We start from the raw sequence: 9,667 nt of genomic DNA on the forward strand, positions 1-9,667 counted from the left end.
TTAGAATGCTTATTTAAACATATTTTATTACAAACAACTGGCGTATTTTAAAATTACGTAATTTATGACATCAAAATTTTCATAAATGCCATATATTTTTACATGTCTTCATTTGTTTAATAAGTCACCTTACTATGCATATCTTTGAAATCATGATGATGTCTCTTCCATGTATTGCACAGATCTAATGTACAAATGCTGTTAAGTCTAGAGTATTCAATCATTCAAGAAAAAGAATTAACACATCTCTAATATTAATTTTATAACAATGCAACAGATCTTATTATAAAATGCAGCTTTCTAAAAATTAACAGTTTAAAATTCACAATTTAAAATTCAATAAAGCCAACTCCCTCAAGATATGAAGAAACCTAAAGGGTACCAAGGCCAATTTGAAAAAGGTTTGCAGAGGGAGCAATGACATATATAAGAATTATTATAGATGTAAATATTGGTGTGCAAAAAATATTGATGCACTCTTTGGTCTTAGTCTCAGATGCAAGACAAATAGTAATATCTCATTGTTTTTAAAGCACTGTCATAAGGTATACCCATTTTTTCTCTGCTGTGAATCTATAGTCTGCCACCTTTAGAAGTTAAACTGTGGCAGATGTAGCTACTTTGCCAAGCAGAAAAGAAAGCACAACTGCAACACCAAACATAAAAGATGAAATATACCACTGAGATTCGTCAGATAAGGCAACTAAAGAGTACACTGCAGAAAGTGCTCAAATTAAGATGCAAACTTCTATGATAAGAATATCCTCCGACTTTTCAGTTTATTCCATCATCAATGAAACTAAACTTGTATCTTAATCTTTGATTTTACTCATCTACCTATATTCCATTGTTCCAAAAAACAAATTAATTGAAAAAGAAGGTATAAAATATATTATTTTAATATAAATCAAAGCCCACTCACTCTGAAAGGTGGTGAAAGAATTCAAAGTAAAGGGAACATTAGCTGAACATTTGAGCATTTATGCTATATTGGAAATATTATGTAAATAGCTCAGTTCATGAAGATTTTTTTTCTAGTTTTGAATCATAGTTTTTTTGTTATCTGACTTGAGTTCCTTTTAATTTATAATATGAAATCACATAATCATGTACTCTTTTTAGTTATATATTTAGTTATATGTTGTATATGAATTAATTACAAAAATAATATGAAAAATACTTGCTTTATCATTACAGCTTGAATAGCTTTAAGGACAACAGTATATCTAAATAATATATGTAATTGGTCCCCTTGCATAAATACGTCAAAACTTATCAATCACATGCTTTTATGTTTGTGAAATAAAATTATCATGCAGAGAAACCTTTGAAATAACTTTAAGAAGTCCTTCAAAATTAGTGATATGAGACAGGAGCCATGTTTATCATTCTTTTCTCATAATTTTTCCACTAATTCAGAGAAAAAAATAGCTAGGCTCTAAATACATCAAAATATAATGTGTAGGTTTTAAGGATTAAGCTTAAATGAGCATTGAAAAGGTTTTTGTATTAGGCTTTTTAAAATGGTCATAGTCAATTTGATTTAACTATTTGATCTTGAAATTTATGTTATTTGTGTGACGATCAGTTAATTTCAAATCCGTAACACAGTTGAAATTGAAGTGACATTATATGGAATGCACTTTTTGTGTATGTTGGTAGTGATATCTCTTAGTAGGCTATTTTGCAAGTGTGAAAAGAAGCTGGGCATTCTTTAATTTATAGTCACATCTTCATTATTCAGAGTTGACTATGAGGTTATCAATTATCTAGGTCTCTTTCTAATTCATCTTCTGCCTATCATTGTCAGTTGTTTGGAAAGTTTGTTTGTTTATGCTCCCTCATGGAGACTATGCTCTACTTCATTTATCATTGATTTCTTCCTCATTGTCTTTTCTATTTCTCACCTCTCAGTTATTTAAATTATTAAAGAAATTTCCTTTGGCTCTGAAATGCAATAATATTTAAATGGTTCTAAGACCAGCATCATGACCCTCACCAACTTCATCATGGAAAAGCAATAAAGACAACAAATAAATGTTTGGGGGATTTTGTTGTTGTTTGTTTATTGTTTTTGCTTTTGGTCTTAGTCTAATGTACCTTTTCAAGTTTTCCCTTTATAATGAGTCATGTAATAAGTAATAAGACTTTTAAAATTTGTTTAGGAACATGTCGGATTACTTTTTAAATTTTACCCTCTTATTTCCTTGAAATTGCTTTGTAAATGTACTCTTCCTTTCATTTATTAGTCTACTCTGATTTTATGTTATTATAGAGGAATGACACTTCTCATTTTTAGGAAATCCCCCCAAATTCTTTGTAGTCACATGACTTCAATACCAAAATCAAGTTTAGAAAATTTGAAATCCTTTATCATTGTAGAACCTAAATCCTCTTATCATATTGAGCACATTTTAGAAAAGTGTTTTGGTCATTGAACACCTTCTGGGCCAATTCAAACTCATTATCTTGTATCCCAAAGATATTATTCTCTTTTATTTGATAACCACATACATTATTAAACAAGTCACCAAGGAGAGACATTAAGGACAGTCAATGTAGTAATGAATGATTGGGCCAGGAAGATGGGGACTGATTCAAAAGGAGCTAAAATTCTAATAGGTCCATAGAACTTCTCCCTCCTCCAACCTGTTGCCAAGGTAACCAGCCTTCAGGGGATTGTTCCTCCCTGCAAGCAGTTTTAATACCTCCTGGGCTGCTTCCTTCAGGACTGTGCACTCCCCACACATAAGACAGCTTCATTCTTGGCCTTAGATCACCCCATTTGGTCACTGGTTACATAGACACAAAAACAGGTGGAGGGTGCATGAGAACAAAAGAAATCTAAAATCTATATAAAGGGCACTCCCTTTGGCACCAACTTGGAACCACTGTTCTGCAGAGGAATCTCTGTCCCTCTCTCCATTCTGTCCTTTAAGTAAAATGTTTTGTTCTTGCCTTAGTGTTTCTCCCATCTTCAATCTTCAACACCTGGGTAGGGAACAGAACTTGGAAACTGATTCTCACCAATGGAATCATCTCCTCATCAATCACTGATCTAAAATCCTTTCTTATTTAAATGAGTATGGAATTTAGAAGGTTGAAATCTAAAATCATAAACGTGAGTTAACACAGTGTCACTTAATGTCAACACTCGGTGAGATTACCCAATTAGTGAGTTAGGTAGAGAACAGAAAAACATACAAAGGAGAGGAGAGGGAAGATGAGATAGAGGCTTTAACAGAAAATTTTAAAAAAAAGGTAGACTGTTGCCTATGAAAATCTGAGTAGTTTTTTGAACATGGAATGGGGAGGCAGAACATATTTAGACATCTCTATAAAGCAATGTGCTGCAAAGGTGAAGAAAAAAATAGACAACAGTGTAATCATTGAAATAATTGTGTTGTGTAAATTTCTTTTTTTCCCAAATAATAACACAACTGATAATTTTTTTGTAGTGATGAGAAATTTTCAGTAAATTTGTTTTATGAAATTTTGCATATCATAACTTTGTTAAACTCTGTTGTTAGCTCTGTCAGGTCCTTGCTTAGTGTCTGGATGGCCATCTTAAGTGACAGCCACCATTTTAAGAAAAAATTTGTTTTCCCACCCAAGGGTGTTTCTGAGAAAGGTTCACCACACCCTCATACCAACCTCATCCTTAACTGCCTGCATGAGTACCTGCCAGGCTCTAATCCCTGAGCCTGCCCCATAAAATCCAGAATCCCAAGCCTGTTTTGCCTCCCTCCATCTATAGAGAGACTTGCCTTTATTTGTCAGCTTTGTGTATCTCTGGCTGGTCTCCATCTTTCATTTCTCACTTGCCCATCTCTTGGTTCCTCCTTTCCTTTCAAGCTGTGTTGCAGAGGAAGTGAGTACTGTGGAGCCAAAGCAGCAGCTGTCCTTCATTAACAGTTCTAGTAATCATACTAGTAAGATTTCAGGTGTGTGGCTAAGAGTAGCAGGCATGAGTTCATTACAAGGGATAGTAGAAGGGAAAGGGGAACACTCTCAAGAAAAAAAAAATGTGGGTTTTCACAGACAGAAGAGTAGAGTGGGCCTTTTCTCTTGTCCAGTTTTATTGGTGGGGTTCCAGGGAAGTTTCCAGAAAGTCACACCCAGGTCCACATCTTGACTTTTTTTAATTTTTTTTTTTTTTTTGTACTAGGAATTGAACTCAGGGGCACTTGACCACTGAGCCAGATTCCCAGCCGTATTTTATCTTTTGTTTAGAGACAGTGTCTCACTGACGTTGCTTAGCATCTTGCTTTTGCTGAGTCTGGCTGTGAACTCCTGATCCTCCTGTCTCAACCTGACCAGATGCTGGGATTACAGGTGTGTGCCATTGCACCAGTCACATTTTGACTTTTGACTGATGGCAGAATTACATCAAACTTCCTTGCCGCCACTGTGCATGGCAGAGATCCAAGGCAACTCTGGGTCACTTTTGCCCATGCTGACCCATTGTAATTATCCTATCTCTCCAAGTTTTGGAATCTGGTCTGTGGAAGGATCACAAAAATCTCACTGTTCAGGGTAACTTGTATTCTTTTTACTGGAATTGAGGAGTCCTTTAGGTTCACATGCGGAGGTCAGCACAGTAGTCTGAATTTATAGAATTATCACCTTAACATCATGATTCTATGACGCATAACTGTTTGCTACCTATCAGTGGCATTATGTGTCCTTAATTTTGTTCTATTATTATGTATAAGCTTATGTATTCTTCAAATAGTGTGATATTTCATTTTGATCCTTAGATCTTCTTTTTGTCTTTTTTTCTTTAAATATTTTAAGACTTCTACTAACATAAGCATTAATGAAGAATCGATGAAGTTAAAAATGAAGTAATATTTACGCCTTTACTTTTTGTATAGCTTAAATATTTTTATAAAAAGTATAGCTTAAATGTTTTTATCAAAAAGTCTTTTATTCTAAATTTTCTGTGTCAGGTTCGGCTTCCTTCTTATTAAGGTGGCTTCCTGCTTTTTAAAATATTCATTTTATTTTTTAGTTGTAATTGGACACAATAGCTTTATTTATTTTTATGTGGTGCTGAGGATCGAACCCAGGGCCTTGCAAATGCTAGGCGAGGGCTCTACTGCTGAGACACAACCTCAGCCCCAAGGTGGCTTCCTTCTTATTAAGGTGTATTCTATACCAGATAAAAGTTATGCATATAGCAAGGAAAAAAAAAACTTTCAATCTAAAGAAACTCTAAAGGGAAATAATATTGGGAAATATAACTAGGGACAGAGAGAACCCTATGTTTTATAACTGAGGGTATAAAGACTATTTTGTTCAATTATTCACATTTCAGTAATATAGCTAATAAATAGGTCTATTTGCAAATTTTAAGACTTGATTTGGAAATGGCAGAAAATTCTAACACTAGCAAACAAACCCCGCAACATTTATTTATTTATTTTTCTTTCCTGTTTATTCTTCTCTGGCTTTCTATAGAATAATTAGTTCTATTACAGAAGATATTGTCCTGTTCTAAAATGTAGTTACCAAGGAAACATGATATATGATGCTTTATTATTTCATTATAAGAGTCCATGTTTTTTTTGTTTGTTTGTTTTTGTTTTTGTCTTTGTTTTTGTTTTACAAAAACCCTTTTCAATGAGAGGTAAAAAATAGTCTTCCAAGAATTTTTGAAATGCTTCAATAAGCATTTCATCCTAATAAGTGTGGTCCTCAAAATTTCACACAAATAGTATCATTTTACTGCAAGACTAATTCAGTCAATCTTGTCCACTCTTCAAGTACCTATGTTAAAATTGGAGACTTAATTTGCTTTCCTTTGTGGAATCACTAGAAAATATATATTTTAATGATCTGAGAATACCAAAATTAGCAGAGCCACTCAATTCTTAACCAGAAAGACAATACCTTTGCCCTCAAAAACAGTATTTTGGTGTCCTCCACTCTTATTTAGTAATAAGGTCTCTGAATAGAAAAAAAAAATTGAGTGAATTTTCCCTTCTTTAGCATTCTGCCCTTTTGTACTATAGTGCTGCAAAAGCCTTTATAAGGCCACCATTGTCATCATTATCTTTGGTGAAAATCCTGTTTTTCCACTTCCAGGTCCTTTAGCCTGAGGCAAGAGTGCTTGCATTCATTCATCTCATTTTATAGGGGGCGCTCACCTGTACTTTTCATTTCCTGCCACTTTAGCAATATGCAGGTACCAGCTAAAAAGCCCAGAGAAAACTGTTGCCCTATTTCCATAATTGTTCATTCCTCCAATCATTTGAATACTTTGAGACATCTCACTAGAAATGTTTACAATTAAAGTGGCAATTTTGAGGAACTTTTGGCAAACAAATTTGTTCATTTGAAATGTGCCTTCGGACCAAAATGGTAGAAGCCCTCATGAGAAAACTGCATAGGCAGATCCATCTAAAAGATGGATTATTCAGGGAAGAGATTTTTTTAATTTAAATAAGCTGTAATAACTTTCTTCTTTGTGAGGAGTGAGTCTCTCTCTCTCTCTCTCTCTCTCTCTCTCTCTCTCTCACTGTATGTGTGTGTGAAGCTTTTAAAATAGGCATTCTGTAACTAATCATTCTCTTTTTCTTGCAGAGGAAAAGTAATTAGCTTCTACAATGACAATTTAATAGACAATTTAATATTTTCTAATGCTTTCTTCCTCTAATTTTCCTTCCTCTGTGCATGTATTTATATGCACATATGTTTCTGTTCTTTTTTTTTTCCCCTTCCTCTTGGTATACTTAATAGTAATTGAACAAGTTGTTTGTTATTAGTGATGCAATCTAAGCATAAATATATTTAAAGTAAAATTCGGAGTGTTTAAAAGAATTAAAACATTTTTAACTTTTATTGTGGAAGTTCAAGGCACTGGTTGATTTATAAAAACAAAACCATCAGCGGAAGGTACAAATGAGAAATAGTTGTATTCAGTAGTTACAAGGTGAGAAAAAGAAGTATGATTCTAAATAAGAAGAGTACTTCTAAACATGGTATAAAGACTCACTCTTGATTCAACTTTAAAAAATATTCCTATGTTGATTTTTAAAATAAAATAAATTCTCATTGCTTCCACAAGTAAGACTTCAAGTAGAAAAAAAAAAGGTTCTGTTTAACTTATAATAATATATGGTATTTAAAAATGGAATATATAATTTAAATATTACAAATAACAAAGGCTTAATCTGTCAATACAAATTGTAATTTCTAGATTTTAAGACATTAGAATAATATTAAATTCATTAAATTTTTTTTTGTAACAAAATATTTTCAAAGTAAGAAAAAAGTTGTAACAAGTTATAAATTTTAGCAACTCAACTTTGTTACTTGCCTTTTCCTGTATGTTATACTATGTGTGAATGCATTGTGATGGTTCCATGTTTGTGTATCTTTCTTGTCACTTTAAAATTTGTAAAGCTGTTATGCAATATATGCTCACAAACAAAGAATTGAGGTTAATGCTCATTTCAGCAAAACATAAGCTAAAATTGATATCATACAGAAAAGATTAACATCACTCCTGCATGGGGAAGACATGCAAATTCATGATGTTGTCTACATTTTTTAGAGAAAAGAAGAAAAAAGATCTCATCAAAATGGAAGAGAAACTCCAGAGGGGAGGACAAGTGTGGTATTGAGTAATGAAATTGACCAAATAATGTTATGTGCATGTATGCATATATCATAATGAATATCACTAATATGCATAATTAGTATACATTGATAAAAATTGATAAGTATTATGGAGTTTATTTCCTATCTTCTAGTTTTTCTAACTGTCTCTCATGGAAAAAAATCAAATTGATTACTTCAGATAAAGATGTAATTAGTTAAAAGTATTTTAGATGGCTCTTACTATAACATAAAAAATGTATGAATGCATAAAATAATGGATATGGTTTGTCTATTTCTTAAGAAACTAATTGAAGTTCATTTATATAAAAATTAACATAATTTAAAAAAAATTTTGTTGATAGAGTGCTGTATCTATTAAAGCTATAATTATGATTTACGGATAATATACATTAAAATAATAAAATACTGACATTTAACTAATTGTATTCAATATGAATATATTTACTAACAAGTTATTTTTTCTAATTTTTACTATAAAATATTACTAGATAATATTAAAAAGTATAATTCATATTTGTTTCCATGTAATATTATAATTAAAAAGAAAACAAAATTATACTTTTTTAATGTAATTTTTTTATTTATATATGACAGCAGAACACATTACAATTCTTATTATACAGAGAGAGCACAATTTTTCATATCTCTGGTTGTATACATAATATACTCACACTAATTTGTGTCTTCATACATGTACTTTGGATAGTAATGATCATCACATTTCACCATCATTAATAACCCCATGCCCTATCCCTTCCCCTCCAACCCCTCTGCCCTATCTAGAGTTCATCTATTCCTCCCATGCTCCTGTTCCCTATCCCACTATGAATCAGCCTCCTTATGTCAAAGAAAACATTCTTCAGCATTTGTTTTTTGGGGGGTTGGCTAACTTCACTTAGCATTATCTTCTCTAACTCCATCCACTTCCCTGCAAATGCCATGATTTTATTCTTAATATTCTTTAAATATTCTTAAAAAAAAGAAGTTCCCAATAATGTGAGTTCAAAGGTTCTGATTTCCTGATCACTGTTGGTCCTACACAATGCTTTTTTAATTTTACTTTTCCTACATATAAGCTCAATTAAGAAGTATTTGTTAAGAGCCCTTTTATGTTTGATGGTCTCTTTGGGTTTGCTAACATAATCACCCTATAGCAAGATTTACTTCTTTATCTTTTAAAAGGAAGGATAATAAAAATAATTAATTTGTCATTCTTCAAGTTTTAAGAAACTCCTGTTGTGTATAATTCTATTTTCACTAAATTTAAAAGCAAACAAAAACAAAACAAACCAAAAGAACAGACTATGAAAAAAAATGTTGTCATTTTTTAAAAATGATAAATAAGATATATTAATTATGAATACATGTTTCAATGATTGTAAAACTCTCAGGTTACAAGAGATATTCAAGTTCAAGTATATGACCTTGCATAATAATACAAACAGGTACAATAACTGCCTACAAATTAATCTTTATTTATAGATAATAATATTTCATTTAGGAACAATAAATGACAATTTTTCACATTGTTACATCAAAAGTCCTAAATATTAGTCAATAATGTTTGTTACCAAAGATGTAGTCAAGAAGTCCTGATTTCAGGAATCCTAACAAACCAGTTTTGGGCTACTCACCCCTAATATCAAAAGGAACAACTCAGTGAGACCCTGTCTCTAAATAGAATACAAAATAGGGCTGGGGATGTGGCTTAGTGTTCAAGTGCCCCTGAGCTCAATCCTCAGTACCCACCCTACCCCCCAAAAAATGATAAGTCAGAAAAAAAATAGTCAATACAGCTATGTCAGGAAGTCAAAGGGCCTGTGTCCTCAATCCTATCTTTGGTGGTATTAACATGAGCTCCTAGATTATATGGGGAAGGGGGACGGAAGCATGCATAGTCAAGCCATCTTTGTCACAGTATGATCTAGATGATCATTATCCCAGGATTGGCCATGGTGAGCGTTGTTAGCAGTAGTGAGAAGTTTCTGTTCCCTGGGTGGTAGTTTCAACTCATCACTATATATATATATATATATAT

General features: G+C 32.4%; 1 non-coding gene across 1 annotated transcript; it reads left to right on the top strand.

The window, feature by feature from the left end:
• The first annotated feature begins 7,453 nt into the window (after window positions 1-7,453).
• On the top strand, window positions 7,454-7,558 carry LOC125617040. The gene has a single exon (XR_007347895.1). It is a non-coding gene; the product is annotated as a U6 spliceosomal RNA (small nuclear RNA).
• The last annotated feature ends 2,109 nt before the right edge of the window (window positions 7,559-9,667 follow it).

Source organism: Marmota marmota, unplaced genomic scaffold (genome assembly GCF_001458135.2).
Source record: "Marmota marmota marmota unplaced genomic scaffold, marMar, whole genome shotgun sequence".
Lineage (NCBI taxonomy): Eukaryota > Metazoa > Chordata > Mammalia > Rodentia > Sciuridae > Marmota > Marmota marmota.